The sequence below is a fragment of the Mauremys reevesii genome, linkage group 4 (assembly GCF_016161935.1).
Source record: "Mauremys reevesii isolate NIE-2019 linkage group 4, ASM1616193v1, whole genome shotgun sequence".
NCBI classification, from domain to species: Eukaryota; Metazoa; Chordata; order Testudines; family Geoemydidae; genus Mauremys; species Mauremys reevesii.
In genome coordinates this window covers 42826863-42853334 of record NC_052626.1, presented here as the reverse complement: position 1 = coordinate 42853334, position 26472 = coordinate 42826863, and the positions used below count along the sequence as shown (strand labels likewise).

The window sequence follows — 26472 nt, the reverse complement described above, 5'->3', positions numbered from 1 at the left end:
CTCAAACCTCCTCAAGCCTCACCCACACTATGCACCGGCATCCTCAAACAGGTTTCATGCTGCACTCTAACCTTTCCCATGTCATGACCCCAGCAGCACTAGGTCACTGCCCTGCCATACAGCTGTGCCATCAACAACCCCAAGTGTTCCAGTGCCATTACCCCAAGTCTTCTCCTCAAATCCTCACAGTGCTCCCATGCCACATTCCTGGCCCCCCAAAACCACTCCATCCCTACATGGTTTCGATAGCATGATCCCCTCCCCCACGGAAGCCATCTCCCCACTGCTATACCCCAACATGCTCAAGAATATCCAGTTATCACTGGCAGTGCTAACATACATTTAGGAAAGGCTATTAAACCTCATGTTGGGTGCTTCAGCCGATCTCCAGCTGTTAGAGATCAATGTGAGAGCTAACATGGGGTGGGGGGAGGGCAGATTTTATCCCACAGGTGCCTACTTCAGGGTTCTTACACCTTCCTCTGAAGCATCTGGTACTGGCTGCTGTCAGAGACAGGATACTGGGCCTTGGCTCTGATCCAGTCTGGCAATTCCTATGTTCAAAGCATCCCAGTGGCATGCTGCATCCCCACAGTGATTCTATGCCACCCCCAAAGCCAAACTGCCCTGATCCCACATCTCCATTAGGCCTCTCTGCCCAATGCCATGGCCCTAGCCAGGCTAAAGCTGTGATTTCTCAGCAGGATTTTTCTTTCCTGTAAATGCTCAGAGGGGGGTCTGGCCTAACCTCTACCATCACATGATTTCTGCTTCCCACGTACTCCACGAGCGGCTGGCAAGTTATTTCAAATGTATAGACATTTCTGATGGCCTAGCTCCCAGGTGCCACCAGAGTTCTGACTGGGAAAATGAGAAAGAGAATCTTTTCTGCTCACACTTTGGAGGCTTGTTTCTGGCTATGCTGCAATTAGCCACCCACGGCTGGGCCATGCCAGCTGACTCGGACTCGTGGTGCTGAGGCTAAGGGACTGTATAACTGCAGTGTAGACATTCAGGCTCTAGGACTCTCAAACCTTGCAGGGTCCTAGAGCTCAGGCCCAGAGTTGCTACTAATAACAATGCAACACCCCTATATAGAATGGTTCCCCATGGCCAGATCCCACCCAGCACCAGGCAGCGTCGGTAGTTGATTCTCAAGAGCAAAGCTCAGATGGGCTCAAAGCAAAACCCTACATACAGACACCCCTGGATTTGGGGGAAATTTGTAATCCAAACCTGGATCCAAATTCAGAATTGGTGGCAGGCCTCCAACCTGTAGCTGGCTGAACCAAAATGCAGGGTAACAATAAAACAAGGAGAAGATGATGGGACTCTCCTTTTGCAGCTCTAGGAGCAATGAGGTTTGGTGGCAAATGCATTAGCTAGGTGAAAATCCTAGATAAGGATCTTGACTACAGGTCACCAGGAGCAGCTAGAATCTATGGGCACAGTTTCAGCTGGCACATGGCTGGAGACAGGGTGCCCACACTCCTGTTGTTTGCCTTGGTTATCAAGCCACTTGCAGCAAGGTTCAGGCAACATGTGCTGATTAAAGGTAAACAAAGAGGGCCTGTAAGGGACAAAGCCTTGTTATATTAGAACAACCCGTTGGCTTATATGTCAAGGCCTCGGGAAGAGCTCTCACAAACCTTTCCCAGTCTAGAGAAGTTTAAAGGACTCTGGGGTTCAAACAGTAAATCACCATAAAAGCGAGCTCTTACTGTATGTCTCAGCAAAACCCCACTGCCCAAATCACTGGAGAACCCCAAAGAAAAGGTCACCAGCCAGATGAAATACCTTGATATACAGCTTGCTAATTCCCTTCCAACCAGTTTGAATGTACATTATGATAAGCTGCTGAAACGCACGCCAAAAAGGACTAGAAGGATGGATGGATGGGTAATCAAAACAGCAATATTACCGAAGTATAATCGTCTCTGCTACAGCAGCCCCATCAAAATCCCCACAAGCTGCTTTCGTCAATTCAATGGAGCCGCTCTTCTGCCCTTCATATGGGCCACACACAATCACCGGATTAAAATGCAGGCACTGTAATTACCCAGACAGGGTGGGGGATTAGCCCTCCCAAACTTCTACAAATACTACTTAGCAGCAGAGCTGCAGCTCTGTGTCCCCTGCTTTGACGATGATAAAGTGACATTAGCATCCTGAATCAAAGTCTCTGACCCAGGATGTCTCTTTGCTAGCTTACCACCATGACTATCTGATAACTTTTATGAATGCAGGTCAGGGTGCAGCTTTAAGAGAAAAGGGGAAAAGCACATGGAAACTCGTGGTCCAGTCTCTCACGTGGCTACATGCAGAAGGACTGGATGACCTAATAAAAGTCAGGAGGGAAAAAAAAAAAAAAAAAGGAACCACATACAGCACAGAAACATTTTTCATGCAAGGAACAGAAAAGGAATTCAGAAAGGATTGAAGCAATAATGTGCAAAGTCTCTTGCTCTGCTGAGCCTCACTGTGGATATTTATACGTCTAATGGGATGAATGAAATGGGCCCATTAGAAAAAAAAAAAGTGTAGGAATAAGTGGTCCCCTGATCTCAGTTTGAGTGGCAAGGAGACCTCTGGCAAGGACGCGTGCAGTTAGAGGAAATGAATCTCATTACATTATATACCAGTGGTTTTCAAACTGCGGGTCACAACCCAGTACTGGGTCACAGAATGTAAGGCACTGGGTCGCAGCGGCTCTGGTCAGCACTGACAACCGGGCCGTTAAAAGTCCTGTCAGTGGTGCTGCCCCGCTAAGGCAGGCTAGTCCCTACCTGTTCTGACACCGCGCTGCGCCCCGGAAGTGGCCAGCAGCAGGTCCGGCTCCTAGGCGGGGGCCACTGGCACTCCCACTGGCATGTCTCTGGACCTAGGAGCCAGACCTGCTGCTGGCCACTACTGGGGCACAGCGCGGTCCATGGTGCCAAGACAGGCAGGAAGCCTGCCTTAGTACCCCCACTGCGCCACTGACCAGGAGCTGCCAGAGGTAAGCCTGCACCCCAACCCCGCACCCCAATCCCCTACCCCAGCCCTCTCCAAACCCAGAGCCCCTTTCTGAACCCCAACCCCCTGCCCCAGCCCTGAGCCCCCCCAAACCCAGAGCCCCCTCCTGCACCCCAAATCCCTCATCCCCAGCCCTACCCCAGAGCCCTGACCCCCACCCCCAGCCCAGAGCCCCCGCACCCCAAACCCACCCAGCCCTACCTGCAGCCCTCACCCTGGCACCCCAACCATCTGCCCCAGCCCTGAGCCCCACTCCAAACCCCTCACCCCCAGCTCCACTGGGTTGTGGGCATCAATTTTCTTCAACTGGGTTGCCAGAAAAAAAAAAAAATCTGAAAACCACTGTTCTACCAGATGATATCACATTGTAGACATTAGAGCACTCAAACAATGCTTCTGTTTAAAAACAAACGTACTATGGACAAACTATATGAGTAAAAGGTCATGCTTTTGTTCTGGAGTTACTCTGCATTGGGAGGAGATGGTAAATGATATGTCAGACATTAGAAGCACCACTGCCACTACGTCCTGTGCTTTGAATTCTTCATCTAACAACAGACACAGAAACTAATAAATATGCCAGAACAAATTTGTTAACATTGCATTATTGGCAGCCAAAACCCCGATCACTTTAAATGGGAAACCTGAACTCCCAGCAAGCAGTAACAAGTGGTTATTTCAGGTCAAGGGTTTAGTGCCCATAAGAAAATACACCATACAGACCTCAAAATAACTGAAGGTATTTCAGATGAGGACTCTGCTGCAGGATGTCCTCAAGGCCGCTGATCAGGCTAGGAAAGAAAAAAAGATAAAAAGGAAAAGGAATGACATCAGACTCAAGAGGATAGGAAATTCTTTTGGGAAAAAGCATGAACACCTCTAAACTCCAGACTCAGGCAGCTGTATTAAGCTGAGCCCAGACCACATCAGAAAGGGCCTGATTTGCAAAAGAGCTCAGCATCTACTTAGGCATCAAAATAAGTGGCCAGATTTCATGTATCTATTCATTATAGATTGGGTGGAGGAATGTTGGCGATAAAGTCAATATTTGAAGCTGATTAAAAAAAGCCATCAGGTTAGTCAAGTGCAGAGAAGACTGTAGGAAACATCAGAGGAACTAATTACAGTTAATTGAGCAGTATGGTGAGAGATGGAATTCAGTGTGCAGGGCCGGTGCAACCTATTAGGCGACCGCCTGGCGCTAGGATTTGGGGGGCGGCATTTTCTTTGGCGGCCGGATCTTCGGCCGCCCTGGTCACCACCGGCATTTAGGCAGAGGGAGCTGGAGCAGGGGGCACAGGGAGGGCCACCTGCAGCAAGTAAGGGGGGGGCGGCATGCAGGGGAACTCCCCACCCCAGCTCACCCCTGCTCCGCCTCCTCCCTGAGCACGCCGTCACTGCTTCTCTTCTCCCGCCTCCCAGGCTTGCAGGGCCAATCAGCTTAGGCGCCGCAAGCCTGGGAGGCGGGAGAAGTGAAGCAGCGACAGCGTGCTCGGGGAGGAGGCGGAGCAGGGGCGGATAGCTGCCGCACGGCTCCCCGGGACTGGGGGTGGGGAGGAGGAGGAGCTGTCATGGTGGGGGGCACCTCAGGGTGTGGGGGGGAGCTACCGCAGGGCTCAGGGAGCGGGTGGAGCAGAGGTGAGCTGGGGTCAGGAGCTGCCACACGGCACCGGCTGGGGTGGAGGGGGCCGCAGGGGGGGAGGGCAGGGGCGGGAGGAGCTGGGAGGGGCGGGGGGACGGGGAGGTGGGAGTGCCAAGTTTTGGAAACATCCTTGCAACCCCCTTGCAACACCCCCGGTATGGACACATGCAGGTGATGCACACAATGGGGAAAACTATGAACTATTTGTATATTCCAGTGAATTCTAGACTAACTGTACTGGAAATGGGGTTGTGTGGAATGTGTCATTGTGAGTAAAACTGATCTCTTTAATTAAGTTTAATGCACAGGAATGGCCAAAAGTGCAAACATGGTACTAGATTGTACTGAGAAATGGATAGAGAATAGCAACAAAAATATGACATTTCCATTCTTATGGAGGCATCAGTAATGATTCCAGAGGTAGAGGGGGTTGAGTTGAGTTTTGCACTTAGAGCAGGGATTCAACCCGTTATGTATGAAAAATTCATGTATCCCCCTTCGAATTACACTGTGAACTCTGAGCACAGAATGACATTCCTGACCATTTACAGAGTCATTTTGTTAGTTTAGGAATTAAACTATGGGTTCTCTAAGACATGTAGTACCCAGTGTCAGAATTTATTTTGCCTCCAATATTCTCAACAACATAGACTGCTCAAACTTTAACTGTAGTTAAAACTCACTAAAATCTTGTATATATGCTATATTTGAATATTTCTCTTTGGGGATTAATGGTCATTTCACCCAATTATTCCTCATAATGAATAATGTCTCCTCCTGCAGAGGCTGAAGGATACAACATTTTGCTATAGAGAATTCCACAAAGAACTGCCTCCTTTCAAAATACGCCCCTGTCTCCCATTGTTCTATGGAACTGATGCCACAGCAGCCATTTTGAGAAGGCTCTCATTGTCCATGAGATTAAGTGTCTCTGCCACCACACAGCATAGGGAGCCACAGTCTTCCTGAGGGCCACCGGGGCTTCAGTCCCATCAAGAACAATGGGAGATGAAGGCCATTTTGAAAGAGAGCAAGTCTTTGTGGCAGACTTGTGGTTCAATTATGAAAAATAACAGCACACAAAGACCATCGATCTTTCAAAGGCCACCCATTAGACCAGATCTAGATAGGAGGGGATTGGCTGAAACCGACCCATCTCAATGGAGGATCCAGAAAGACAATGAGAATCCCAAGGACTGAACAATTGACTCATGGGAAACTCTGGCAGGCAGAACATGTGAACTCAGCATGCTGGGATGAGAGCTGGCCTTTGGGAGAGACATAAGAGCACTCATCTGGGACTAACAGAGAGAGATGGAGCCAAAATGGATTCTATGGCAGCTTGTCTGGGTAGTGCTGGGAGATTGGCCAGTCTGAACTGTCTTCACTTTTGCTTCTCTATGCTAATCAACAACTTCTAGATGCTGTATTCCGGTTCACTAACATACCCTACTCTGTTTTGAAAAGGCTGCCTGGTGTCATTGCAAATACTTGCTGAGGTGCAAGTCTCTGAACAGGAGTCTGTCTCAGTTGGACTAGCTGAACAGAACTCATGGTGTGAAACACAAGTGCTGGAGCCCAGAGGCTCAGTCTTGGAGATGTTGAGGTCTCATGTCCCACTCTCCTTCAGGGTAGGCTCACTTGGGAACCTGGCACACTGAATGGATTCCTCCAAGGGACTGTTTAAAAGCTGGGGCATAGGACAAATCCTGTGGATCCTTGACAAGGAGAAAATAGGGGCCTTACAGGATGGAAGTGGAAAATGGTGTGTGCACATATGGGTATGTGCACATGAATAGGCACACAGGAAAAGTAGGGAAGTGCCAGTAGTCGTTGTTAGAGTGGGTGTGTGCATGTAGGGAGTGCAAAAGACAAGGGGGATTTGGAGGCCAAGAGGGAAGGGGAAACCGCAGTCTACACACTGGCTGTTTTGCATTGCTCTAGCACAAGAGTAGGCAACCTATGGCACGCATGCCGAAGGCGGCATGCAAGCTGATTTTCAGTGGCACTCACACTGCCCGGGTCCTGGCCACCGGTCCGGGGGACTCTGGATTTTAATTTAATTTTAAATGAAGCTTCTTAAACATTTTAAAAACCTTATTTACTTTACATATAGCAATAGTTTAGTTATATATTATAGACCTACAGAAAGAGACCTTCTAAAAACGTTAAAATGTATTACTGGCACGCGAAACCCTAAATTCGAGTGAATAAATGAAGACTCGGCACATCACTTCTGAAAGGTTGCCAACCCCTGCTCTAGCAGAACAAAGCAGCAGTAAACCCATTCTAGCGGGCCTGTATTCTCTGGCTGCTTTCTGCTGTTCCAAAGTAGGGTAAAGCAGCCAGAATGCAAAAAATATATATAATTAGAGAAAAAAAAAAAGTGTAGTGACTCCATGAAAGGGAAAAACCTGGAAAACAAAACTAAACCCAAATATGATTTAAAAAAATCAGTTTGTTCTAATCTGGCTCCACAAACACTAACATGCCTTATCATAATCACATGGCATTTCCAGGACGTCTCTGCAGGGTAGAGTTGAAATTTCTGCTGAAGGAGAAACTTAAATTATGAAGAACAACTAGGGAAAATGACCATTAAATAAAAATATGTATTTCAATGTACCCTATGCAGAGGATTGCAGTGAGCTTTAACTCAATGAGAAGCTGGAAGAGCCTATAGCAGGGAGAGTCAAGATTGGTTGGATGTCCTCATTGTGCATTTCCATACCTTAACATGTTTGGATTTCTTTTAAGTTTAACCCTAACTGTGAATTTCCTGGGTTTAACACGTCTGGGGGTGGGATAATTACAACAGCCCTTTAACATATTTGACCCTAAATTACAGATAGAGTGAAGGTGGAGAGTAGCTATTTTAAATGTCATTTTTGTCTGGGACTATAAATCAATGGTATGCCCTCACCTGGAATAACCTGTTCACTTCTGATGCCCCAAGAAAGGCAATGAAAGTGATGGAGGGCCCTGATCCAACACCCGCACAGTCAGTGCCGTTGACTTCGATTTGCGCTGATTGGCCCCTAGAGGTCTGGAAAGTAGGAAGAAATTAACAATGTAAAGACTACTGTGTTTGGAGAGCAGATGACTAAGAGGAAGCTTCTGCCTACCTGAGCCGGCTTTGAACTAGTGACCTGCATCCTTTCAATTCCCTAAGTGATCTGTTCTGCAGTATTTCTGTTCCTTAATAATTTGTGCAGCTCTTTTCTGCGTTCCCTCCGGTTTGTTGGTATTTTCCTGGCCATGAGGTGCTCCAGGACACCATGGCCTAACCTGCACTATCGAGTGGGATAGTTCTTCACACTGATAAAGGCACTCCCCGCCCCTGGGGCTGTGCTCTCCCACTGGTGCCACTGCTCTGTGTCCAGCTCCTTGTGTGCACAAATTTGTCTGACCCCAGCTGAGACTGGGACAACCTGCAGCTGCCCTCACCTACCTGAAAGCAGGTTCCCCCGCTGTCTAATAGCTGAATAAATCTTCTTTAGAGTCTGAGAGACAGAGCCCTGGGGAGCTCCTAACTCAAGCTATTGGCAGGAGGCAAGTCTCTGGAAATGAAGCTTTACAACATTGCTGAAGCCTGAGATGAAAGACAAGCAGCAGGATGAGGAATAAGATATCAAGAGGCAGCTGCATGAGCTCCACAGGGATCTTACTCATTTCAGCTCAGTCACTTCACAGCGGACAGCAAGGGCAACGGGGGCTCCATGGGTGCTCCTAGAGCCTGCATTCTGCCCCACAAAGTCCCCATCTTGCCAAGGGGCGCATGTTTCATCTTTGGACCTCCTGGACACCCGTACAGAGCCCTTTGTGTTTTAGCTAGGAAGGGTGTGCGTTCTTCTTCTGGCTTTGAAAGAATTGTTCCCCGGAGGAGAGCAAGGGCCCAAGATAGTCACCCCCGCATGTCTGGTGCCTGCCCAGTTCTCAGCCTCGATTTGACATCCAGCCTTGCCACAGATAAAACTCAGACCATGTTCTCAACACAAACCCCTGTAGCCAGTGACTTCTAACTTTCAAAACTGGAAACATCTTGTGCCTCGCGTCAGACCCCAGGGGAATGTTTTGGGGAAAGTTTAGGCAAATTCAGCTCAGCAAGCATGAATAGGAGCCCACCCCCCCACACACACACACATTTTAAGCATTATTATTCTCTTGAATAACTAGAAAAAGGCTGAACTGTCGCATCTGAGCCACATGAGTCATCTCAGGGAGGCAAGCGATCTGGGCAGTATTTGGGTTTGAAGTAACAGTAATTAGCATTGGATGACGACTCATGGCACATGTGCTGCTCATTGTTTTCCATTCAGCACAGAATTCTGGGACCCTGTGACTATGTGGAAGTTGGTATCTTGGTCCTGGCTTGACAAAGTCCCTGGGGGCAAGACCCATCTCAAATCTGTTCTGTTCAGCACCAAGCACATTAGCAGCATTCAACCAATAATAATCCTCATTGGCAGATAGGAGGGAATGCAGAAAAGAGCCACACAAACCCTCAGATGATCAGACAATGAATTCAAATGACATGGGCTCTGAGGCTGCCTTCCCCATACTGTGCCTTTTAGAGGGACAAAAACTATAAACTGAGGCCAGACACCCGTAGAGAGGCTGTTCTTCCAGCACCCAACCCACAAGTGTCAAGCCACACGCGTTTTCCTGACTCTGAGATCCCATTCTCGATCTCTTCTGACAAGATCGCAGTCCCCATCCCTGATCCTCTATGGAAAGACCTTGGATTCCCTTCCAATGAATCCCTCCAACATAGGGTGACCAGATGTCCCGATTTTATAGGGACAGTCCCGATTTTTGAGGCTTTTTCCTTATATAGGCACCTATTACCCTCCACCCCCGTCCCGATTTTTCACACTTGCTATCTGGTCACCCTACTCCAACACCAGAGTCCAAGACCAAAAAGGACCACTGTGACCATATAGCTTGACTTCCTATGTAACGCAGGCCAGAGAACTTCCCCAAAGTGATTTCAAGAGCATACCCTTTCAAAAAGATCCAATCTTAATTTAAAAATTGTCAGTGATAGAGAATCCACTACAACCCTCGGTAAATTGTAAACCACTTAGAGTTTCCCCGACAAGTCTTCAGATACCCTCAGTTCCACCACAATAAGCTTACGACCCGAGTCCAATTTCCCCACCCCTCAAGCCTATGACCTCTGTGCCATGCTCACTCTGGTGGCCTGTGACCCATCAGGCCTTTCTGGTTTCCCCACACACGTTCCACTGTACTCAGCCTGGTGGATATCCTGTGAATCAAAGTTATCCTGAGTTCTCTCTCCCTGTGGAGGAAGTTGGGAGAGCAGAAGAAATAGACAGAAAGGGAGGAAGGGAAGAGAGAAAGAAAACAGAAGGCAAAAAGAGGGAAAGGCAGGCTACAAGGAGGAAAAAGTCAGGGAGAGAGGAAAAGACTGGATTTGTAGCTTCCCGCTGGGATAGCATTGATTTTCCCTGTTATAGATCGAGTCCCTGCAGCTCATAGCTTGCACCTCTCAAACCATTCACCAAGCTCTTCCCTATCTCTTCCCCACCCCAAGGCCTGGCTACCATCTCTGTGTGCCAGGATTCAGTCAAAGATTAAACAACCCAGATCCGTATCCTTTACTTAGATCAACCACACCAGCTATAACATGGGTAAGTATGTAGAATTTTATTTAATCTCCTGCTTTCCTTCAGGTTTTCAAAAGGAGCCTGTCTTGGATGGTTTAGACAACAAATCCTGCATCTTGGCAGGGGGTTGGACTGTGATTCTCTGATTCCAAGTACAACATTACCCTGGATGTGAGCCACAGCAATTACTTTGAGAGTGACAAAATCAGGGCGACTGAGTTCAGTCAGCTTTTTCTGCTATCACTTTCGGTCACTTAGGGGGCTGGAACACAAAGAGCTCAGTGCTCCAGGCACTGACTGCTAACCCCACTCCAAGGACATGGCACTCAGATTAGATAGAAGGGGGATGAAAAGTAGTGGGATGGGAATAACTGTTGGGGAACAACCAGTGTGGGAAAAGGCTGGAGGATCCCAGGGAAAGGGTGGAGGGAGGTTCAGCCACTCTCTGGCTCACGTAACTGAGACACACTGAGGTGCCAGGGGGCCAGATGTGCAGTTTCAGGCTGAGGGAGAAATGACTATTTCCCCTCAGGGAGGTTAATATTCTGTAGCTAAGCTCTGTGGCAGCTTAACAGTGCTGTCCAGAGGACTCCTGTAGGCTGCGGAGTGAGCGATTTCACCTGTCCTTGAGCATTTTCCCTCGGTTTCTGTACCACCGGTACCGAAACTTCACTGCAAGCAAAGACAACTGGATTTAGAGCCTTCTTTAGTGAGTTGCTGTTTGGCACCCTCAGGAGTGGGAACAACGAACAAGATACCAGTCAGGGCGCAAGGTCATGGGCACAGAGAAGGCTGCAGTCTCTCCACAGGCAGTGCCTCAAGGGCTCGTCAAGGCCATTTTGAACTTAAGGAACAACGCGAAGGGCCCAGTCCTGCTCTTCATTAAGTCCCCCGTGAGGGGCTCCAGCCCTGAGCCATGTGGGGGAGGATGCTGTGGAGAGTGAAACAGTGCTGGCTGGACTCGTGGCACTACTGAGCGCCTGCAAGCACAGGGCAGGAGACTCACCATGCCCACCCAGCTCTCTCACAGGCTCAGGGCACTGCAATCTCTGGCGCTCGTGCCTTGCAAAGGCCGGTAACATGGTGAGTGTGCTCTGGGTGCTACTGTCAGATGATTCTGTTAGTTATAAACCACATTGCTTCAAACAGGACTAAGGCGCTTGGCCTCAGTGAGGAAAATGGAGCTGGCAAGTTACTGGAGTTACTGTATCAAGGACAGGAAGGAAAAGAAGCATCTGGAAAATGTCTGTGGTGAAGACACTTTCCTCCTCTTTGAATAACTCAAAAGCCAGCCAAGCCAATTTTTAATCAAACTTTACAAGACACACCATCTTTGGCCTAAGAACAAGCAGGAGAAAATGCAGCCCAAAGGGTAATCTTTCCAAAAGAGATAAGCCACTGGAAATAGAGGCTTATAATTGAAGTGCCACCTCTACGGTAACTGTAGCACATTGAGAACAGCACCACTCTCTGCTAAGGACCAAGTACTGTTGCCAATAGCACTGATGTTCTGCATGAAATCCATAGCGGAAATCTGGTTGCTCACTTCAACTGCTGACATACCTTGAGAGGGTTGGATTAACAGAAGAATTCTTATGAGACTGGAGGCAAGATCCCCTGGGGACAAACTGATAAAAATACAATAGCTACAGGCCACACTAGGGAACGAGGGTCATATAAGGACACAACACGGATTCAGGTTTCTCTATAACCCCCAGGATAACAATAGAGCTAGACAGATGCCAATAATATCATCTGCAATCCTGTGGTACCATGCTTCCTTCACACCAACTCAGAAATTCCTTTCTAAGCAGAGGCTATTGTTGGGGGATTATTCTAAGGAGAGCCAGCCAGTGAGTTTGTTTTCCTTTAGATATTCAGCTGCAACAGCAAGCCATGCATGAAGTCTATTCAGCTGTTTGAACTTTCAGCCCATTTTTGTGGCTATGGATTTTAGCTATATCAATAGCTGGCTCAACCTCAGAATAAAAATCATTTGCAAACAGGGAAGTAATTCAGTTCTCCAAAATGCAAGTGTGCAGGGCAAAAGGTAATAGTTTGGATGGACTATGCCAGAATCAAAGAGATTATTTTAGAGCCATCTGAGAAGATGCAAACTGGAAAGTACTTTTTTTTAAAAAGGTAAAAAAAAATGCTTTACAATCCCATCTAGTTCTCCTTAACCCATGGATGCATTTCTAATGTTCCCATCACTACAGAACTCAGGCATCAAATCCATCATTACAAACAGAATCACTTTTCTCATGAAACCACCTAACCTGCCCTGAGCTTATTTTAAACATCTAGGGAGAGATGGGCCTCTTGCAATCTGCCCGGACTAAGAGGCAGTAACTGCTTAGCCAGTCACAACTCAGCCCCCGCTTCCCACTGGGCAAAATAAACTGCACCATGCCTTTTTCCCAGAGTAGCTTACTTCCCCCAATGCCAAGGCTCCACCTATTCCCCATCCTTGCCTGCCTATGCCTGGCCCAACCCATCTGCATGGGAAGGTGAGTAGCAGCACCATGGAGGCTGCCTTTCCCACCACAATGTGGCCCACAGTGCAGCTAGCCCCCTCACTCCACTGCCAGAGTGCATAGGCCAGCTCACAACTGAGCCCTTGTGTTATTTAAAAAACACAGAGGGCTCAATTTTAAAAAACAGACCCCTGATGTAGGCACTACGATAGGGTGAACTTACCACCAGAGTCAACCCCTGGCTTCAGAGCATGACACTGCTGGGGTCCTTCTCCTCTAGCAACCCTTATTTCTGCTGTGCTGGTTCTGCTAAAGTCTGCATCTTCCATGCCGTAGTCCTCCAGCCAGTTCAGTCACCTTTCAGGGTAACAAAAGTCCAACTGAACAAAACATCTAAACACACCACATTTCCACCCCTCTTGGGCTCTTATTCAGCCTGCCTTCTGGGCTCTCAGCTCTTGTCCCATCAGGGTTACCTTAAAGTCCTTCCAGGTCAGTTGTAGAGAGCTGATCCCTGGATGCCTTCCCTGTTGTCCTTCTCTCAATCAACAATTCACTGAAGTTTGCTGCTCTCCACCCCTATTCCCCCAAGGCTCATCTTTGCTTCTTTTAGCTGAGAGCTCTCATGGGATCTTCTCCCTGGAGGTTCTTTTCTTCCTGACAGGATTCCCATGGCTTCATCTCCCCCTGGACAGCAGCAACTTCTTCCAGGGCCCTCCCTGCTTCTTTTACAGGCCCTATCTCAGGGTCTTCCACAGGAACCTAACCTGCTCCCTGCAGGGTCACTCCCACAGCTGCCTCCTCATGCTTTCTCTCAGGCCCTTCTATTTTTTTAAATGAGGCCCAGATGTTGTTCTCCATGCTGATCCCATTAGTCCTGCTCCCTCAGGCAGGGATGCAGTTAATTATGGCACAGGTGAGTCTAACCTGTTTCCCTTAAAGGGCAGTTACCCTGTGACTCCCACACGCATGGGGTCATGACAGGCTTTCATGATCACCCAGGTTCAAAAACTATATTGGCATGACAAGTACAGCCAAAGTTAGAATACAGGAGCCAGATTTTCAAAGGTATTTCGGTACCTAAAAATGCAGATAAATGCCTGGTGGAATTTTCGAAAGCAGATTGATTTCAATGGGAGTTAGGCACCTAATCTGCTTAGGTGTTTTTGAAAATATCACTAGGGACCTAGCTGCATCTTTAGGTGCCTAAATACCTTTGTAAATCTGGCCCAAGACCTCTAATGACCATCATCCCGCTAGTCCAGTGGTTCCTAAACTTTTCAGGGTCATGCCTCCTCGCCCCAGAGCTAGGGCGAGGAGTGGCGGGGTGGAAGGGGGATGCTGACAGGGTTAAGGAGGCCAAGGCTGGGGCCACAGCTGGGGATGAGGTCGAGAGGCTGAGAGTGGAACCCTGGGCACTTCCCTACCAGCTCCTCCATGGGGGCTTGCCTGGGTCTCAGCCATGTCTCCCTGAACGTTCCTCTGTGTCCTCCCCTAGGAGGTACATCCCACAGTTTGGGGAGCTCTGTTCTAATCTGAACTCCTTTTATTTCTGCTGTATCCTTTTTGAGAGAGGGATACCAAAGCTGAACCCAGTATTCCAGGTGAGTATCTGTGCACACACATGGGAAATGTATGTTTTCCTCATGGTGGAGCACTTTCTTAAATGGACAGCAGGATTTAGCCTCAAAAGGAAAGTGATGACAAAGCAATATACTAGGAGGTCCAGGATCAAGCATTCAGCCTAACCTCACATCCACCTTCATTATCAGTTCAGATAAGGAATAAACAGGCTTTAATCACTGGGAATGTACCAGAATGTAAAGCAGAATTGCTCACTGCCCCATCACTGAAATGAGTTCACAGAATCACAGTGGCTAGAGAGGAAACACAGTCCTTAAGTCACCCAGTCCTTCACCCTAGAGTCAATACAGGATCTTAATACAGGAATTCACCTCCCCTCAAAGCCAGTCCATGGGTTGTTTGTAGGCTGCCCAAGTGTAGCTGCTCAGATAAATTCATCAGTAGACCGGGAGGCAGAAAGTGCTACTGTTGCTACAAAATAAGTCAAAGAAATCCCAGTCAAGGAGCCTCCATTGGGGAGGTACAGCTCTGGGGTGCAGGATAAAGGACAACCATGCAATTCTGTGAATTGTCACAACTGGTGCCCAGTGGCTGGTCTAAACTGTGACTCCTGTATGCTCAGGAATGAGTTTTGTCTAAACAACTGTAACCCTTCTGCCAAGTGAAGTTGGCAGCAACAACGGCCAGGTTCAATATCTAGGGGTTCCTCTTTACAATACAAAATAGAACCAACTCAGCCCCCGCAGTAATCTGGGAAAACTTAATACCACCCCGGGCATCTCTAAAAGGCAATACTTCCTACCTCGCAAGCACTGAATCTGTGTTTAACGAAAGAGAACGACGAAAAAGGGGACCCAACATTAATTTGGGAGAACACCACAGCTGAGATTCAAAAGCACATGAGCATAAGCAAACACCCATCCCACTGCACTGGACAGTGCCCTTTGCCTGCTTCTCACCTTGTGGTGTGAAAGTCTGACAAATAAATGTCCCTTAACACACCACGCCCCACTCTCTCTGCTGCGCCCTGCTCACAGTTGGCTGTCCTTGGTTAGCGAAGACCTAGCATTCAACGGTGCATTCACAGCAGTTCATCTCCCACCCTGGGGAAAGTGGGGGTGACGGGTTGTTGATCAGTGCCTCTACTGCTACCACCACTGCAGCCGGCTCACAGCTGCCCCTGTCTCTCTGCTGGTATCTGCCATCAGGGCCGTCCCTAGGGAGGTGCAAGGCCCAGGACATAGGCGCCAAGTTTCTAATGTGCCGGGGGGTGCTCCCCACAGGCCCTGGTCCTACTCCACCCCTTCTCTCAATGCCCCACCACCTCTTCCCCGCCCAGTTCTGCCCCCTTCCCCTGAGCACACTGTGCCCTTGCTCCTCTCTCCTCCCCCCCAGTGCCTCCTGACGCTGCAAAACATCTGATCAGCAGCAGGTAGTAGGTGCTGAGAGGGAGGGGGAGGTGTTGATCGGTGGGGCCTGCCAGTGGGCAGGAGGCGCTGGGGGGAAAGGCAGGTTCTGGTAGGGGGCTCTTCCTCACACCCCTGCCGCTCACCTTCCCGTTCACCTCCTCACTCCGCTTGCCTGTCTGCCTCACCTCACTACCTGCCTCCTCACGATTTTATCAAAGCGCTGGGCCTGTGGCAGTCACTCCAATTCACTGTACCCAAGGAACGGCTCTGGCTGCCATTCTCTGTCACAGCTGGCTACCACCACCCACTGAACATCATGTTCTGAAGTTCTACCACTTAACCTAGCTCTGAGTGATTTCAGCTCTCAGTGACATCAGCAGGTGGTGGAGACCCTCGCTGCCAATGCAGTTTCTGTATTTTCTTTTGCTGCAACATTATCCCCACACAAGGTCTAAGGCTGAGCCCCTAGACCTGCTCAGCAGTGAGAACAGCACCAGGAACCACTACCCAGAAATAAAGACTCTTAATTGAATCTAATTAGCTCAACATTTAAACACTGGAAAGGAGCAGGTCAAATGATCTCTAGAACTCTTTCAACAGCATCTCCCCCTCCTCCCCAGCTAAAAACAGTTGACCCAACCACTGTCATCTTAATTGGGATTTGACACCCCTCCATCTGCTTAGCAAGTGAGGTTCAGTTTAGGGTAACCCCATCAATCAGTGGATGCTAAGCACAGTTCTGCTGCCCTTTGCTCATAAAATAAGGATAACAACACTTCATTACCCTCACATTCAAATACTAGAGTGATTTGTAACCCAAAACCATCCCAAATTGGTCATTTTGGCAAAGCAACTCCATCATGCTGCGCTCCAAGGCAGAGTAGGCATATCTGTGCAAATATGGTTTGCTCCTGAAGTCTTTTCCCTCAGTGCATCATGACATGTCAGGGGAGAGCTCATTCAGACCCTACTTACACAAAGAGAGTGTGTAATGTACTGGCTAGTCTGCCTGGGTCACAACAGACCCTTGCTGGACAGGACGCTAGACCTGCTCAAGTGCCTGAAGTCATACAGCCTTCTACTGACTGTGAGCCATGGAAGGTATAAGCCCTACTACTACAGCAGCTATTGAGGATTCACTTTTAGCTCAAGCAACAGGGGAATGACTATCTTTGGGGCAGAAGATCCTGTGCTCTGTTCCTGCTGATGCCAGTGAGGACTGCAGAACCTACAGTGTGTCCCAGTATGCGGTAGGGGCTCAACACTTGAGACTTGCTACTGGCCACAGAGGATGGACTAGGAAGTGATCAAACAGAACTTTCCCAGCTCTAATCTCTAGGATTCCCCTATCATTTGCCATGTTGTGGTTTTTTCCAACAGAAAGCTACAGATGCTCCCACTGGTGCAGGCGTATGAGGGTGCAAACTGCTCCACAGGCTCCTGATTATTGACAGGAGCTGGGAAATACACCATTTACCACACAGGGCTTTGGACATGCTTTTTGGGTGTTTGCAAGGACTCTGTCAGCCCCAGGCACCATGACAACAAGGTACCAAAGTGTTTTATGTTTTCCCAGTTGTGCAGTTTGCACAGGCTTTGCCCTGATTTACAGCATCTTGTCATGACCTTGGAAGAGCAACACATGCCCACCTGGCCATGAGGTTCAATTATTGTCATTCCCTCTCAGCAGGACTTCTCCATCGCTCCTTGCAGCACGTTCAGAAAGCAGCAGCCTGTTCACTCGCTGGTTTGAGCTACATTGATCATCTTGTCTTCATGTCAGCTGCCAATAAATCAGTGGATTGACTATCCTGGCCCTGACATCCCTTAAAGCCCTTTGAAGTGCAGGCTATGGATATATTAGAGACCTGCTCCTTCAGCCTCTTCCTGGCAGGAATCCTCTTCCAAAAACATCTGTCAAGCCTCCTCTCGCATCTCATCCGGATCATTCCTAAAGACGCACTCCTGCCGCAGCGCCTACCAAAAAGCAGCTGAACTGTGTTTTACAGTAAAAAGAAAGCTGGAACTACCAGGATTAATCTAAGAAGCACAGTTGGCGTTCATTTATATGCGGTAGCACTCAGATTGTGCTAGGCATTATCCACAGCTATATGGAGCCTACACTCTGAAAGAGGAGAGCTATATGAAGAGAAAGAAGAAAAACACATACAATTTTTAATAGATACACATCAGCTATCCCCAACTGCCATTCTGAGCAGCGAGGTGGCCTGTGTGTTGTAGACATTGCAGCAGAGGTGGGTCTGCAGGTGAACTGGAAGAAGGAGGAGGTAGTGGTCTGTCACCTCATGGCAGGCATCTGATGAGGTGAAAACACAAAGCCAGCTGTGGAGGAGGCAGACAAATAGGTGATCAAAGCTGGCATGTTGGCAGATCGGAGGGGGTGGAGATATGCAGTAAGAGACTAGCAGGGAATGAGGGAGGGACAAAGTTTAGAAGGATCTTGAAGGTAAGGAGAAGAAGCTCAACCCTGATGCAAGGGGGAGCCAGTGGAGGGATTAAGAAAGGTGGCACAAAGGTCAGAGTTGCAAGCAAGGTAGATGATCTTAGCATCTGCATTTTGAATGGACTAAAGTGGGGACAATGTGATTGTCAGGAAGGCCAGAGAGAAGGTTACGATAATCAAGGCAGGAGATGCTGAGGTCCTGGACAAGCATTTGGATTGTTTGCACAGAGAGGAAAGCCTTGTCTTAGAGATGCTCTGGAGAAAGGAGTGTCAAGTTTTGGACACAGCCTGGATGGATGGGGCAATTGAAGAGGACCATGTTTCAGGCCTGGATTACAGAGAGGATGCTGGTGCTCTATCCACAGTGACAGAGAAAGGAGGAAGGGGAAAGGGGTTAGGCGGAAAGACATGGAGCCCAGTTTTGCCCCCTTAAGCTGAGGTGACCATGAGGCAACCAGAGGAGATGTCAGAAAGGCAGTGAGAGACAGAGGATTAAGGTAAATCTGTGGTTCATCAGTACAAAGAAGATTGGTAAAGTTGTGTGAGCAGATGAGATTGCCCAGAAAGAGTATGGAGGGAGCCCCACAGAGAGTGGAAGAGGGTAGAAAGAAGACAACTATATTTCCATAGCCTATGACACTCCCAGCTCCTCACATTCCTGGGATAGTCCATATTCCCCTTGTCTGTCGAGTTTGCCAGTTAAGTCCTGAACCTGCAAGTTGTTCGGTAAGTGCAGACCAGTGCACTTGTCCAGAGCCCCACTGACTTCCTACCTGCATGGTGCAACTTGCAGGATTGGGGCCTTTTACTGTATGTTCTTTAGGGCAGGGACTGGTTTTGTGAGAGAAGCACCTGGCATACTGATGGGTGCCTGTATACGACTCACCACCTCAGAGCAAGACCCAGCATTGCAGCACTCTGCCTCAGTTTCCCTTCAACAATCTTCAGCCTACTCCAGATGTAGCGGTAACTGGCTGCAGTGACTTGGCCCCTCAGCTAAACTATTACCACAAGTCCACCCTCTCAAGGAAATCCAAACCTAAACCAAACAAAACATGAACTCTGTCCCAGGCCAGTCCAAAAGTGGGCCCAGCCCTTCTTCCTACGGGGTCTGTCTTCTCTCCTTCAACTTCAAGCACCCTTCTCCCACTCGCTGCCTTCCCAGGCTCTTTTCCATCTCTCCCCTCAGCCTGTCCAGCTCCTTTGGGTTATTCCCTGCTCTGTTCCAAGCAACCATTCCAAGGCCTTTCTGCCTGGAGCCTTCCACAGGCCTCTGCCTGCCTTTTGCTCTCCTATGGCTCCTCACTGCTGGGCTTCCTTCCTCTTAAGATTGTAGCTCTGCAGATGAGGGCTTTGGAGGTGGAGGGCAGTTGCCCATGACAGCCCTGTAGGCTGGGTCTGAGAAGGACCTGAGCCATTTCAGGGCATTGCCCTTCACCCCTGCAGCTTCTTGTAATCCTCAATTTGTAATGAAAGGGGAGATGGGGCTAAAGCAATTTTTTTACTTTCATAACTGCCACAGCCAGCCCAGAGGTGCCGGGGCTATGAACTGCCAACCTAGAGATGGATCATTGGTATAAGCAGGAAAGAGTTAATTTAATAGGGCAACAGTTGGTAGCCCTACCAGGCAGGCATGTGAAAGCCCTGGCCATGCCAGAAGAGCCCTCCCAGCAGTGTAGCCAGCAGCTCGCTGGGCACCAGCCAGCGCAGGTCCAGCACAGCCCAAATGTCAGATGGACTGTGTCCATGCAGGGGGTCTGTTCTGTTGACTGTTCTGCCCGGGGGCCCAGAATTGCTGTCGGTGGGCCTGTTTGTAGCAGATTATGTTTATACCTGTTGCAGGGCTGTAACCCCCCAAATGTCTTCTCAAGACAGGGTGAAATCCTGGCTCCACTGAAACTGATGGTAAAATTCCTGTTAATTGCACTAGGGCCAGGATTTCACTGCAAATGAACGTTACCTTTGAATTAATGATACTAAAATGGATATTGCAGGGGTTGGCAACTTTTTAGAAGTAGTGTGCCGAGTCTTCATTTATCCTCTCTAACTAAAGGTTTCATGTGCCAGTAATACATTTTAACCTTTTTAGAAGGTCTCTTTCTAGAAGTCTATAATATATAACTAAACTATTGTTGTATGTAAAGTAACTAAGGTTTCAAAAATGTTGAAGATGCTTTATTTAAAATTAAATTAAAATGCAGAGCCCCCCAGACTGGTGGCCAGGACCCAGGCACTGTGAGTGCCACTGAAAAATCAGCTTGCGTGCCACCTTCAGCACCTGTGCCATAGGTTGCCTAAACCTGGGATATTCATTAATATTCTATTTAATCTTGGCTCATAGGGGAGCAAGTTCTCAAATGTGGGAAAGGTTTCACTTCATACCCATGGGACAGGCTATGCTCAGGGGAAATGCCTCCATTTCAGCTGCTGAGGAATGTTATCAATTTGAGTCCAAGTCTCAAACACCCACAGTTGAGTCGAATTGGGTGATCCAGCAACCCAGTGCTGGGGGAATCCAGACACTGCTCACTAGGACCTGATCCTGCACCCATTGAAGTCAATGGCAAAGCTCCCATCGACTGCACAGGTGCAGGACCAGTGCCCTAAAGCTATGGGGCTAGTATTCAACAGACCAGACCAACTCCTGTATATTCTGTGTTCCCATGGGCCCAGTGTCCCATGCAAACATTAGGATCCATGGCATAAGCTCCACTTGCAAAGGTGCAAGCTCCAGGCTTTAGGGAGAGATGCACTTGCATAAGCTTTCCATTTACTCCCAACACCTACAGTGAAGAGGAGGAGGTGGCGGCGGCAGCATTTATATCCCTGTCCTTTAGAACAACAGGACTGTAGGGGGGCGGGGTGGAATCATTGATTAAGGTGGGTAGTGCAGACATTTGCTCCCAGGCAGTGCAGTGTCAGTTTCAGTGTATGTGTAAATAGCAATTAAAAACCCTGTGGCTAGCCCATGCCAGCTGACTCAGGCTCCCAGGGCTCAGGCTGTGGGGCTGTTTAATTGCAGTGTAGACATCCAGGCGTAGGCTGGGACATGGGCTCTAGGACGCTGCAAGGTAGGAGAGTCCCAGAGTTCGGGCTGCTGCCCCAGCCAGAATGTCTACACTGCAATTAAACAGCCCCACAGCCTGAGCCCGAGTCAGCTGGCATGGGCCAGCCATGGGTTTTTAATTGCAGTGTAGATGTACCCTCAGTGACCAGTGAGGCCCTGAGTGGGATCATCATCAAATCCTCCTGCAGGTGATGAAGGAATTAGCTTCGTGTTTCAGAGAGAGATTTTAAATCTCTCTTCTCCTACCAACTGTCCCAACAAGATATTCCAGGCAATGCAGCTAAATCTATTCTTTTGTATTGATTGTGTTTAGAACAGGCTGCCTGACGCAGCATGAGCTCAGGATGGGAACTTCTCACCTGTATATCAATTGAAATAAATAAAATAACCTCCTGGGCTTCCATTTCTGCTAATGAGGAAGGGCCTTAGCAGGCCCTGAGTAGTGGCTGTGCCCACCCTGCTGTGCCATTTCATCCTAAACTCTGTACAAGCTGGGAATGGAGAGATTTGCTATAGCCACTGTTGCAAGGTCCCCATGGCAACCAGCCACTGGACAGAGGCTGCTTGCAATTCTGCACAAAGCTGCAGCTTCAATCAGACACCAGCTTTGCTTCTCCAGTTTTATGGCCTCTTGTCTCATGCTTTGCCTTGTTGAAAATTAAATTTATGAGCAGAGCTGTGAACTTTACCACATCACTAATTTTACTGCTGCCCTTGTCTAACCATTTTGTGCTGTTCATTATCAAGAGAATGAAAGGAAGAAGGATGAGGCTGGAGAGAAACAGATGCTGGAGCTGCCAAGAGGCTTCCAGCTGCAAGGGTTTGGTGAGGATAACCACACAATCCTGCCATAAGAAGGGAAGGAGAATGGGCAAGATGCCCCAGCAGAAGCCAGTAAGATTGTTCATACTTGCTGTGTGGCTATCTAGGTACCTGCCTGGCCACCATTACTGTCATATCCAACACCTGCCAAGCATTTAAAAACAGAAATAACCTTACTCTCTTTATTCTTTCTCAGCCCATACAAGAAAAAGCTGGCTGGTTCACAGGGTTTGGGGTTGTTTAAGTGAGGGAATGTTGGGTGCTTTATGTGCAGAAGTTATCAAGGGAAAGATATGCTAAGGAGTTGAATTCTACTTTGTATTCTGAATGCGGCCAAGTCCATGCTTGGTCTTGTCTCTTGGGGTAGTTTGTTCCATAGTCTGGACACAAATCCTGTGAGCCTCCCTCATTGGTTGCCCATTTCATTGTTCTGGTGGGCCAGAGCTGTCACTGGAGGTCCTGGTTCCAGAGGGAGAGGTGATTGATCTCTCAGGGACTTAAGGCTAATTCCATCAGGGGGTTAAATAGCAGGACAAACTTCAAACTGGACTAAATCTGATGCCAGTGCAGGGCACAGCCTGGGGTGATGTGCTCCTGGAGACCTACCTAAGCAGATAGCCTTAGCTGGTACCAAATGCAGCAGCCTATGCCACAGTCTCTTGGTTCATTTGTGGATCTCATGAGTTGCAGTAACTAAGCCGAGAGATCACGAATGCATGGATCCCCATGGTCAGGTCTCTGAGGATGCAGTGCAGGCTGCTGGCCAGTCACCACTGGAGTGGTGTCAGACCAGATGAGCACAGTGGTCCCTTCTGGCCTTGGAATCTATGAAATCTGAGAGCAAATGCCTTCCATGTGATACAGGAGGCAAGTTCTTCAAAGCTTTTCCCTCTTCAGACCAGCATCACCTCAGTCTAGCCTGGGCTCACCCTTAGCCAGCCACTCTTACCCAGGTGCTGGATTCTGGCAGGCACAGAGTGCTATTTGCGATGGATGTAAAGGAGAGGTGGAGCTGGGTGTTGTCTTCATCATGCTGGCTCTTCAGCCCATGTTGTCTGACCAGCTCCCCCAATGGCTACATTTAGATATTGAGTAATACGAGAGAGATTGGATTGAGCCTTGTGTAGCTCTGCAGAGGAGGGCTTTGAAGGCAGAGGGCAGTTGTCCATGACCACCCTCTAGGCTGGAGCTGAGAAGGACCTGAGCCACTTCAGGGCATTGCCTTTCACCCCTGCAGTTTCTTGGAGGTGGGGCAGGAGTATTTGGTGATCACTGGTATCAAGTGATGCCAAGGTGTCCAGCAGGATGAATGTGGTGTGTTTATCTGTTCTAGTGTCAGGAGGAGATCTACCAGAGCAACACCATGCCCTGGCCTGAAGTCCAACTGGGAGGGATCCAGGATACAGTACCTGGCAGATGGCATTGGAGCTTTTTTCTGGAGATCTCCCATTAGGCTGCTTACAAAAGATGGTTAAAGAACACTTGGGAGTTCGCAAGCTCTCTCCCATCATCCTCACCTGACCTGAGTGCCTCTAGCTGACATGCTCCAATCTAGGCAACGTACCTCAGTCTGCAGCTGTCCTAAGAGCCCTGGCACTAGTACAGAAGGGTTCATAGAGGGCTCTAACATCCTGCAGCTGCACATATTTTTCTTAAAAGGATATTAGCATTAGCTAACAGCTCTGATACCCCAGAAGCTACTGTGATGCAGTGAGCAAACCTCCTTGATTCACCAGCTCAGTCCTCTCTCTGCCCCGCCTTTCCCAGCAATGCCCCACTGCCATTTTCCCCTCCCCACCCATGGTCTCCACCACATCCCCACACTTGTACTCCATAGGAGTTCAGTCAGCAATCCTGCAAGAGATGGCAATCTCTGGCCCTGAGGACCTCCAGTACTATATCTCCCCCACACACACACTCTCCCTATGCATGTTCCCCACATTCACTGTCCCTCCCCCAGAAATGTCTCAAGGAGCACAGCAACCACCAGGAGCAGCTCTACTAGCTGTGCTCCTCAGAGGGCTGTAGCCGCCCACTCCACTCCTGCTGGAACTGCTCCACCCTCAGATACAAGCTCTCCTCTCCCCTAGCTGGGACATCTGTAGGGGAATGGCAAGAGGGGGCTCAGATATCAGGGAGAGCCAGGCCAGCTCCTCAGACAGCTGGAACTACTGCACACCTCCATCTATCCTAGGTTCTTCAATGGGTCCCACTACTGTGGTATCTGAGTGCCTTGCAATCTTTCTGTATCCTCACCCCTGTGGTGAGGAAGGAAGTGCAATTATCCCATTTACAGAGGGGGCCTGGAGATGCAGAGACCTACTGAGGGACACACATACAGTCTGTCGCAGAACAGGGAATTGAACTGTGGTCACCACACTCCCAGTTTAGTGCCCTAACCACTTCCAGCTCCTCCAGGGGAGTGAAGCGACCAGCTCTTCTCTCTCTGCAGCAGGCAGAGTGGGGATGGGAGCTGTGCTTACAGTGCCTCAGCTCCCAGCTCCCCCATCCTCCTGGCCCCTCCCTGCCCCAGTTAAGTTGGGAGGGAGGATCTAATAGCCTGTTGCAGGATGAGCAGAGCTGGGAGCTGCACGCCCATGGCCTAAGGAGCCAAGATAACTTCAAATTCAAGCTACAATCTCTCCTACCAGGGGTCAGGGAGAGAAGGGCCTATATATCCCTAGAGCTACCTATGGAGCTAAGGTGGCTCAGGGAAGCCCTAACCCCCTTTCTCCAGCCCTGTGCTGGTTCCTGATTGGGAAAGGAGCTCTGGACTCTTCTTTTTCCTCCCATTCACCCCTCTGTGGCAGGTCCTGTGGAGAAGAAGAGCTTTCAGCACACACACACCCCCCCACCAATGCCTCCTGACTGGGTGAAGGGGCTAAGGGTTTCCTTTTCACCCTCCCTAATTTCTTCTGCTCCTGGAAGGGGAGCTGCTAATTCTGCTCCCCTGTGGTGTTGCTCTTTGTCACTGAGCATGGGGAAGAGGCTCTGAGACTCCTCCCCACTGTAGGACCAGCAGCTGCTAGAGGGAGATTAGGATAAACCCAGCAGAGTGGGGTGAAGGCCCCCACCTTCCCCCACTTAGTGCTCTGCTCTGTCACAGTTGTTGGTTCCCATGGAGCCCTGGCCCCTTAGAAGCTGGTCCCTTGGTATCATTGACAAGGGGAGTTTCTGGCAGTCCCTGTTGCCTAAGGGATCCCTGAACATCCCCCACTGTGAGCTTTCTGATGAGCCCTTACAAGAAGGACATTCGGGTTTAGGAAGAAAGTCCTTGCATGTTAATCTCAGATAAGGATTTGGGCCCATCTCCTCCTGCTCTCCTCCATGCTCGCCTTGAAGCCACTCACTGTCACATTCTCCCTGGGGCCCAAACATTCTGTTATGCTGTCTTGTGCTGGCCTCATCTCCTGTTCCTTTCTCTGTTGGCTCATGGCTGCAGCAGGAGCAGGGCCAGGTCTGCTGGCTGCATTGCTGAGCTGAGGACCACAACATCCTATTTCACTCTTCAGTTCTTGCCCAACACATTCCAGGAGGGCTGGAGGGACCCAGAGCACTGAACGGTCACATGCATCTCCCTCCTCTGCTTGCATTCATGCCCCCATTCATGCTCTGTGCTGCACAGAGAGGGGCCGTAACAACATAACAGAGAGCCACTGTCAGAGCCCCAAAGGGAACCCAGAAGTCCTGGCTGAGATCTGTGCTTTAACTGCAGAACCATCCTTCCTCCACAGGACTTGCCTTCAACCTTGTGCTTCACAGTGCACCAGTGGTGTGTAATGCATACACCTGGGTGTGACTTATTGCTGTGTTGCCAGAAAGCTTACAACAGAGATCCTTTCCACAAGAGAAGAGCCACCTAGAAGTACACTGAAACCCGTACTGGAACAATCACCTGTCCTGTGAAGAAACCCACTCCACAAAAATATCCCCCAGGGTTTTTAGTTACCTGTCTTCAGATACAGCGCCTTCTGTCAGCAACCAGCCAGCTGGCCATGAAACCGACTGCTTGCAGCAGTGATTCTGTCAATGGGGATAAACAAGCTGCAGATTTGCTGAAAGCAGAAAATGACTCAGAGGGTGAAACCATGAAAACCAAATGGAAAAATATGCAGGTGACTCTTGCGAAGGGTCATTCCAAGTTGTGATGGGAGCGCCACAGCTACCACCCACCTTTTATTACAGCGCTCCTGCTAATAATACATAAATAAAGCCCCATACAATACCAAGACATAACTAACTTATTTATACAGATAAAAGGATGAGAGAACTTAACAGAATATAAACAAGCAAGCAGAATCAGATAAGTTTAGGGGGGCTGGGCATGCATATCATATCTCTACTAAACTACTACCCATCTTC

General features: G+C 49.0%; 1 protein-coding gene across 5 annotated transcripts in view; it reads right to left on the bottom strand.

Annotated features, from left to right (window-relative positions):
- The window catches only part of SYNDIG1L (synapse differentiation inducing 1 like), a 71932-nt gene that overhangs the window by 36238 nt on the left and 9222 nt on the right, over positions 1-26472 (bottom strand). For 2 of the 5 annotated variants that reach the window (XM_039533360.1, XM_039533355.1), the window contains exons 1-4: positions 13241-13550; positions 12988-13121; positions 7581-7703; positions 3739-3806 (exon numbers count right to left, since the gene is read on the bottom strand). The gene's annotated coding sequence lies outside the window, so the exon portion shown is untranslated. Of the gene's footprint in view, positions 1-3738; positions 3807-7580; positions 7704-12987; positions 13122-13240; positions 13551-26059; positions 26079-26472 lie in introns of those variants that run through there. The other 3 variants (XM_039533358.1, XM_039533356.1, XM_039533359.1) reach the window with 3 other exon arrangements.